Raw genomic sequence first — 7,004 nt, 5'->3', positions numbered from 1 at the left:
TAATTGCATTTAGGGACCGTCTGAAAAGTAGCGCCACAGGCAGTGAGGGACTGTCTCAAAACTACACACAGTGGTAGAAACGTTTAAACAGCTGTGGTGGCGTAGTTTAGCGGAGTTTAAAGAAGTGGGTTGGTGAGTAGCTGCATTTAGGGACCGTCTGAAAAGTAGCGCCACAGGCAGTGAGGGACTGTCTCAAAACTACACACAGTGATAGAAACGTTTAAACAGCTGTAGTGGTGTAGTTTAGCAGAGTTTAAAGAAGTGGGTTGGTGAGTAATTGCATTTAGGGACCGTCTGAAAAGTAGCGCCACAGGCAGTGAGGGACTGTCTCAAAACTACACACAGTGGTAGAAATGTTTAAACAGCTGTGGTGGCGTAGTTTAGCGGAGTTTAAAGAAGTGGGTTGGTGAGTAATTGCATTTAGGGACCGTCTGAAAAGTAGCGCCACAGGCAGTGAGGGACTGTCTCAAAACTACACACAGTGGTAGAAACGTTTAAACAGCTGTGGTGGCGTAGTTTAGCGGAGTTTAAAGAAGTGGGTTGGTGAGTAGCTGCATTTAGGGACCGTCTGAAAAGTAGCGCCACAGGCAGTGAGGGACTGTCTCAAAACTACACACAGTGATAGAAACGTTTAAACAGCTGTAGTGGTGTAGTTTAGCAGAGTTTAAAGAAGTGGGTTGGTGAGTAATTGCATTTAGGGACCGTCTGAAAAGTATCGCGGCAGATAGTGAGGGATCGTCTGAAAACTACACACAGTGATAGAAACGTTTAAACAGCTGTAGTAGCGGAGTTTAGCGGAGTTTAAAGAAGTGGGTTGGTGAGTAATTGCATTTAGGGACCGTCTGAAAAGTAGCGCCACAGGCAGTGAGGGATCATCTGAAAACTACACACAGTGATAGAAACGCTTAGTCAAGTCAAGTCAAGTCAAGTGGGTTTTATTGTCATTTCAGCTACATACAGAGTACACAGTGAAACGAAACAACGTTCCTCCAGGACCATGGTGCAACATAGACACAGTGCATACAGAACACAAGTGCAACACAATACAAGTGAGGACAGACAACACAACACAGTACAGACAGAGAATAATAAATAATTGGGGGTAGTGTGCAAATTCTGCAGTGTGTAATAAATATTGAGTCCAGTGAGGTAGTAAAGTTATTAGTGCAAATGCTTTGTGCAAAAATGCTTCCCATTTTATCTGGGGTAAATGGTTGGAGAGAGAGAGAGAGAGAGAGAGAGAGAGAGAGAGTGTGCATGTAGCAGAAACGACATCAGTTCAGAAGTTGAGTTGAGGAGTCTGATGGCTTAGGGGAAGAAGCTATTGCAGAGTCTGGTCGTGTTGGACCGGATGCTGCGGTACCTTCTTCCTGATGGCAGGAGGGAGAACAGTCTGTGTGAAGGGTGGGTGGAGTCATCCACAATGCTGGTTGCTTTGCGGATGCAGCGGGCAGTGTAAATGTCAATGACGGAGGGGAGAAAGCCTCCGATGATCCTCTCAGCTGTCCTCACAATGCGTTGGAGGGTCTTGCGGTCAGAGGCTGTGCAGGTCCCAAACCAGGCAGTGATGCAGCTGCTCAGGATGCTCTCTATGGTCTCTCTATAGAAGAGGGTGAGGATGGGTGGAGGGAGACGGGCCTTTCTCAGCTTCCGGAGGAAGTAGAGACGCTGCTGGGCTTTCTTGGCTGTAGAACTGGTGTTCAGGGACCAGGTGAGGTTCTCCGCTAAGTGGACACCAAGGAACTTGGTGCGCTTAACGATCTCCACAGAGGAGCGGTTGATGCTGAGCGGAGAGTGGTCGTGTCTTGTTGTCCTGAAGTCAACAACCATTTCCTTGGTTTAAACAGCTGTAGTGGTGTAGTTTAACGGAGTTTAAAGCAGTGGGTTGGTGAGTAATTACATTTAGGGGCCGTCTGAAAAGTATCATGGCAGGCAGTGAGGGATCGTCTCAAAACTACACACAGTGATAGAAACGTTTAAACAGCTGTAGTGGCGTAGTTTAACAGAGTTTAAAGAAGTGGGTTGGTAATGTACCCCTGTGCTTACATTTACTGGCCACTTTATTAGAAACACCTACCTTGGACGTTTACGGGAGAGAGTGTAAAAGACAAATCAGAGTGCTGAGAATAAGCTGAGGTCAGAGGTTAAAGTTGCTGGCCTTCACCTGCAGGCTAATCCAAACTGGAGAACACGCTTCAACACATCCCTGGACTGAGAGCTTTTCGGAGAATGGCATTGTTTAGAAGGAGGTGATAGTGTAAACATCACTGATGTATCTTTGGTCTTTCATACCTGGAGGACTACTGCCCCTCTGTAGCTCACCTGCCCTGCACATTTAGCTGTTTCCTGCTAGATCATTTCTATTCTGATATATCTCAATGTCTCACAGGGCTTTAAATTATGATAAATTATATTTCTTCAAAACAGTTGGCCAATGTTTCCTAACTCACCTGACTCAGCTCATTACCAAATCTCTCTCGAGGTTAAAACGGGTGTATTTGAGAAAATCAGATGGATAGAGGTTAATCCAAGATTAGGACTGGAAAGCACTGTAATTTGCCGTAATTTGGAAATAATGTCTGACTGCATGAAACTTTACCCTGAAGTGGATCAAGTTAGAAAGATGTTATTGAGTGAAATATTATATTATATTTTATTTTACATTTTTGACTTGTTTGGCTTCACTAGGCTACACAATATAGTTATAGACTATTAAGGTTAGTGTTTCTAATAAAGTGACCAGTCAGTGGAAGATCAAGGTTAGCGTTTCTAATAAAGTGGCCAGTGAGTGGATAGTTAAGGTTAGTGTTTCTAATAAAGTGGCCAGTGAGGGGATAGTTAAGGTTAGTGTTTCTAATAAAGTGGCCAGTGAGTGGATAGTTAAGGTTAGTGTTTCTAATAAAGTGGCCAGTGAGTGGACAGTTAAGGTTAGTGTTTCTAATAAATTGGCCAGTGAGTGGACAGTTAAGGTTAGTGTTTCTAATAAAGTGGCCAGTGAGTGGACATTTAAGGTTAGTGTTTCTAATAAAGTGGCCAGTGAGTGGACAGTTAAGGTTAGTGTTTCTAATAAAGTGGCCAGTGAGTGGATAGTTAAGGTTACTGTTTCTAATAAAGTGACCAGTAAGTGGACAGTTAAGGTTAGTGTTTCTAATAAATTGGCCAGTGAGTGGACAGTTAAGGTTAGTGTTTCTAATAAAGTGGCCAGTGAGTGGACATTTAAGGTTAGTGTTTCTAATAAAGTGGCCAGTGAGTGGATAGTTAAGGTTACTGTTTCTAATAAAGTGACCAGTCAGTGGAAGATCAAGGTTAGTGTTTCTAATAAAGTGGCCAGTGAGTGGAAGTTTATGGTTAAAGTGGCCAGTGAGTGGAAGTTTAACGTCAGTGTTTCTAATAAAGTGGCCAGTGAGTGTAAGATTAAGGTGTGTGTTTCCAGCCAATGTCCATTCACTCCACCTGCCATGTGTGTTTCCTTCCTCTTAGCATCTGCATGGCTTACACAAGTTTAATTAAGCTTCCAATTTAACCCAGTCTGTGAGGCTCCATTACTGAAACATGCATGATCTCATATCCTCGTCCAATCTGCTGTCATTCAGAGCCAGCTCTGCAGATGAGAGGTGAAGGATCACAGAAGGGATCATCTAAATGTGTTAAAAAAACCTGATAGTTCTGGTCTGAAATCTGATTGGCTAAACTATGTTTGCAACCATTCTAAAACACTGAACACTACTACTGCTACTACTAATAATAATAATGACGTAGTTCCCACTTCCAGACAGTTGCAAGGCTGTTGCTATGTGGCTGCTATGGTATTCTAGGTGTCTAAGTTGTTGCTAGGTGGTTAATATGATGTTATAAGGTGTTTTAATAGGGTATTACATGGTTTCTGTGGTATCCCAGGTGGTCATTATGGTGTTGCTAAGTAGTTGCTTTAGTGACACTAGTTGGTTGCTATAGTATTGCTATGTGGATGTTAAGGTATTCTAGGTTTTTTCTATAGTGGTGATAAGTGGTTGCTATGAACAATATGGTTATTATGATGCCAGGAGGTGATTTTAATGGTATTGTTAGGTGGTTTCTATGGTGTCCCAGGTGGGCAAAGTAGTTGCTGTACTGCTACTAGCTGGTTGCTATAGTATTACTGGGTAGATGCTATGGTATATGCTTTTATGGTGTCACTAAGTGGTTGCTAGGTGGTTAATATGATGTTGTGAGGCGGCTTTTATGATATTGTTAGGTGGTTTCTATGGAATCCCAGGTAGTCATTATGGTGTTTTTTTGATGTCGCTAGATGGTTGTCATGTGGTTAATATGATGTTGTGAGGTGATTTTTAGGGTGTTGCTAAGTAGTGGCTTTAGTGTTGCTAGTTGGTTGCTATTACGTTTGCGGGTCTTTGCTATTGATTTATGTAGTGTTTGCTAAGTGGTTGATATGGTGTTGCCAAATGGTTGCTATGATATCCCAGCTGTTTGCCATGGCCAAATCATTAGAGATTGAGCTTACTAGTATAAATCCATAGACAATATTAAGTAGATAAACACAAAAATAACAAAGATGAAGGTTAATAAGAAGCTAGTATAAGGAGGCCTGTTTTGAAGGAGTGCCCTGAGCTCGACTGGCTTTCTGTTGGACTTGCGATTGAATATGAAGTCAGCTGTCAGATCTATTAGCTTTATGCCTCATTGGATGTAATTTAAGGGTAAATGGAAAAACCTGAGTCGCTCTGGATCAACAAGCTCATAGACAAATTTGCCTGCAATCAAGCGTAACCATCCAAATAAACATAAGGTGTCAGCGGTGAAGCCTGTTGTGTACTTCACATTCAAACACTACTGTTACAGCCTGAGGGTACAGGGTGTGTGTGTGTGTGTGATGAGGTTAAAGCTGTGTAATGTCCACACCTCAGGCTGCTAGGCTCTCCACTCTGAATGACAAATGAACGCTGAATGAACGCTCTGTAGGCCAAAAGACAATCAGATAAACAAATTATTGTCACTCAGAGATACAGAACGGCTGTCTGATATCTCTGGTATCTAAATGGACTCTTTTAGCACTGTAAGAAACCGTTTGTGGAAGAATACACTCTGGCAGTCAATATGACTTGCCATAAAAGAGTGTAAAGAACGTTTAAATTGGTCAAGAACCTTTATATCAAGCAAAGGCTCTTAGAAGGTTCCTCACACTCACATCTTTTAAAACATGGTTCTTACTGGAACCAAACATGATTTGCTTTTGGCATCACATTGATGCTCTTTTAGAAACCCATGTCTTGTGCTTCGACTTACTGGCCATTTTATTAAAAACACTTACCCTCAAAGGTCCACTCACCGGCCCCTTTGGAAGTAGAAGGTAGGTGTTTCTTAAAAAAATGGCCAATGAATAAAGATAAAAGGTGGGTGTGGCTAATAAAGTGGCTAGTGTGTAAACATGCAAGGTAGGTGTTTCTAATTAGGTGTCCAGAGGAGGAAGCACAAGGTGGGTGTTTCTAATAAAGTGGCCAGTGTGTAAACATGCAAGGTAGGTGTTTCCAATAAAGTGGCCAGTGAGCAGTAGTACAAGGCAGGGGTATCTGAGAAAATGACCAGTTAGTAGAAGCACAAGGTAGGTGTTTCTAATAAAGTGGCCAATGAGTGGAAGTACAAGGTGGGTGTTTTTAATAAAGTGGCCAGTGAGCAGTAGTACAAGGCAGGGGTTTCTAATGAAATGACCAGTTAGTAGAAGCACAAGGTAGGTGTTTCTAATAAAGTGGTCAGTGGTGGAAGCACAAAGTGGGGGGTTCTAAGCAAGTGGCCAGTTAGTAGAAGCACAAGGTAAGTGTTTCTAATAAAGTGGTCAATGAGTGGAAGTACGAGGTAAGTGTTTCTAATAAAGTGACCAGTAGTGAAAGCACAAGGCAAGTGTTTCTAAAAAAAATGGCCAGTGGAGGAAGCACAAGGTGGGTGTTTTTAATAAAGTGGGTAGTTGGTGGAAGTACAAGGTACGTGTTTCTAATAAAGTGGCCAATGAGCAGTAGTAAAAAAAGGTGTTTCTAATAAAGTGGCCAATGAGCAGTAGCAAAAAAAGGTGTTTCTAATAAAGTGGTCAGTGGAGGAAGTAAAAGGTGGGTGGTTTCTAATAAAGTGGCTAATTGAGGAAGCACAAGGTGGGGCGTTGAACATACCTAGAAACATGCCGTACTAGCAGAAACAGGTAGTTCATAAAGAGGTTAAAGGAACAATTGCGGAACGTCTGCACAGCATAAGAGCGGAGTCAAAAATTGGTCAAGAACCTTTATATCAAGCAAAGGCTCTTAGAAGGTTCCTCACACTCACATCTTTTAAAACATGGTTCTTACTGGAACCAAACATGATTTGTTTTTGGCATCACATTGATGCTCTTTTAGAAACCCATGTCTTGTGCTTCGACTTACTGGCCATTTTATTAAAAACACTTACCCTCAAAGGTCCACTCACCGGCCCCTTTGGAAGTAGAAGGTAGGTGTTTCTTAAAAAAATGGCCAGTGAATAAAGATAAAAGGTGGGTGTGGCTAATAAAGTGGCCAGTGTGTAAACATGCAAGGTAGGTGTTTCCAATAAAGTGGCCAGTGAGCAGTAGTACAAGGCAGGGGTATCTGAGAAAATGACCAGTTAGTAGAAGCACAAGGTAGGTGTTTCTAATAAAGTGGCCAATGAGTGGAAGTACAAGGTGGGTGTTTTTAATAAAGTGGCCAGTGAGCAGTAGTACAAGGCAGGGGTTTCTAATGAAATGACCAGTTAGTAAAAGCACAAGGTAGGTGTTTCTAATAAAGTGGTCAGTGGTGGAAGCACAAAGTGGGGGGTTCTAAGCAAGTGGCCAGTTAGTAGAAGCACAAGGTAAGTGTTTCTAATAAAGTGGTCAATGAGTGGAAGTACGAGGTAAGTGTTTCTAATAAAGTGACCAGTAGTGAAAGCACAAGGCAAGTGTTTCTAAAAAAAATGGCCAGTGGAGGAAGCACAAGGTGGGTGTTTTTAATAAAGTGGGTAGTTGG

This window comes from Salminus brasiliensis, chromosome 13 (assembly GCF_030463535.1).
Source record: "Salminus brasiliensis chromosome 13, fSalBra1.hap2, whole genome shotgun sequence".
In the NCBI taxonomy this organism is placed as follows: domain Eukaryota; kingdom Metazoa; phylum Chordata; class Actinopteri; order Characiformes; family Bryconidae; genus Salminus; species Salminus brasiliensis.
Note: the sequence above shows the minus strand (reverse complement) of the source record.